This window comes from Papaver somniferum, chromosome 3 (genome assembly GCF_003573695.1).
Source record: "Papaver somniferum cultivar HN1 chromosome 3, ASM357369v1, whole genome shotgun sequence".
Taxonomy (NCBI): domain Eukaryota; kingdom Viridiplantae; phylum Streptophyta; class Magnoliopsida; order Ranunculales; family Papaveraceae; genus Papaver; species Papaver somniferum.
Window position 1 is genome coordinate 85,016,385 of NC_039360.1, and position 2,212 is coordinate 85,018,596.

General features: G+C 35.5%; 1 long non-coding RNA gene across 1 annotated transcript; it reads left to right on the forward strand.

Moving 5' to 3' along the window:
• Positions 1 to 234: 234 nt before the first annotated feature.
• On the forward strand, positions 235 to 1,469 carry LOC113361427. Its single transcript, XR_003365115.1, has 2 exons — positions 235 to 377; positions 701 to 1,469. It is a non-coding gene; the product is annotated as an uncharacterized LOC113361427 (long non-coding RNA).
• Positions 1,470 to 2,212: the final 743 nt, after the last annotated feature.

A 2,212-nucleotide genomic window follows, 5' to 3' on the forward strand; every position in this document is an offset into this window, starting at 1 on the left:
AACTGCCTAGTATTCAATATTCACTACTTCCCAGTTTCTTGAGCAAAGATACATAGACCTAAAACAACATGATTATGATTTTTCTACATTGTCTGCCATACACAATAGTTGACCAGGGCCGTCGATGGCTATAGGCCAGCTAGGCAAGGGCCTAGGGCCCCCAAATTTTAGGGCCCAAAATTTTTATATGTTGCTATAGATTTAGTCGAGACGTAAAGGAAAAAAAAAAGGTTTTACGTGCTCTCTGATAGAAGTTCCAGGGTATTTTTTATTGATCAAAAAATAAAAATAAATCCAGGGTTTGGCCGTTTGGGTTTCTTCCGATGATTCGATCTCCAATTAGAAAAGAAGAAGACGATTAAACTACTTATATCAAAGTAAGTTCCACCCATCGATAATCTAGTTCATTTTCTTGTTTTAAAATTTCTGATTAGCAATTGATTTGGTATCCAATTTGGGGGAAAAACTGATTTGATGTATTGCCAAATACCTATTCTGTTTAAGTTGTTTATTTGCCTAAGTAAAGCAACTGATTTAGGATTCGTTTTCCAATTAGATTCACTCACTGGTTAATACTTTTCAAGTCTTTATTTTTTAGATTTATTTTATGTTTGTGTTGTTACAGTTGCCAAATGATGATTGTTAAATTGAAGTGTTAGTTAATTGACATAACATATAAATTTGGCATGTTTGTGCACAGGTTTTATCTTTTCATTCTTGAGGCGATGAAACATTGATTCAAATCATGGGTCCATTTAGAAGAACAAAATGCAAGAGTGGTGCTTCTAAAAAAAAGGGAAAGGCAAGACCTGAAAAGCTTACGAATTCTCTACGAGGAGCAATGAATAGATATTTGGTTTCAAATAATGACATCCATGAAGAAACAATGAATGACAGTGATGAAGAATGGGAAATTTGGTTAATGAGATGGAAACAAATGGTGATTTTTTGGTGAATGATGAGAATGCACATAAGAAAAATGAAGCCTAATTTTCCAGAAAATCGCATCATTAAAAGAACAAGACATATTTTGATGATGAAAGTGCACCCGAAACCGGTAAAGCAATTGAAGTATTGAATTTCTTAAAGGATATGGAATGTTGCTACCCGAATGCGTTTATTGCATACCAAATCTTATTGACAATTCCAGTTATAGTCGCCTCGGCCGAACAAAGTTTTTCGAAGTTGAAGTTAATTAAGAATTATCTTCGATCTACGATGTCACAAAAAAGGTTGAATGGGTTAGCAATGTTATCTATTGAGATTCAGATGTTAGATAACATTGATTTTGATAGTATAATTGAAGATTTCGCATCGGAAAGGGCAGGAAGATCAGTTTTTATCATGAGATAAGGTATTTGTTTTGTGTTTTAAACTTTTTTTGGCAGTATCGTTTGACATTGGCAGTATCGTTTGACAATGTGTAATAATTTTATATAAAAACACCAGAATTTCTGTTATTTTGCTTATATAGGCCCCTGTCTCAGTAAGTTCGCCTAGGACCCCTAAAACCTTTGCTACGGCCCTGTAGTTGACTGCATGTAATTTTATTTTTATTTATTTTTTTTGTTTTTTTGTTTTGGTAGAGAGAAAGAAGAGAACAAAACAAGCAGAAGAAAAATAGAAGAAAAGAGAACTAGTAGATAGCTAGTTCCTTAGCTAACAGATCAGAAATGCTGAAAGGGGGTTGGGAAGATGTCCATTCCTCTTGGACATTATGTTCCAAAGCATATGAAGCGAGATTTTGAGACACATCATTAGCTCCACTCTTCACGAAGTTAAACACGACTGAGTTAAAATGAATTGTAAGGTTGTTGATCTCTTCCACCAGTCGACAAATTCTCCATGGCGTGAAAGAAGAAATGCCATTTAACACGTTGACCACCGAGAGGCAGTCTCCTTCTAGGATGATGCATTGCAGCTGTAGACGTTTTGCAAGTTTAAGTCTTGTAAGAAAACTGTTAGCTTCTGCCACTAGGAGGATAGTTAGACTGTGGAAAGAGGTAACAACACCAAGGAAATGTCCAGTATGAGTTCTCGCAACGGCAACAACTACATAAATATTAGAACCCATGGCTGCATCTACATTCAATTCGACAAAAATATCAGGAGGAGGATACCAACTAAGAGGAGGTGGTTTTAACTGAGATTTCAGAAACACATTGGTCAGGGAAAACATAGTTCTCATCCGCAAAGAAGTAGGATGAGAACC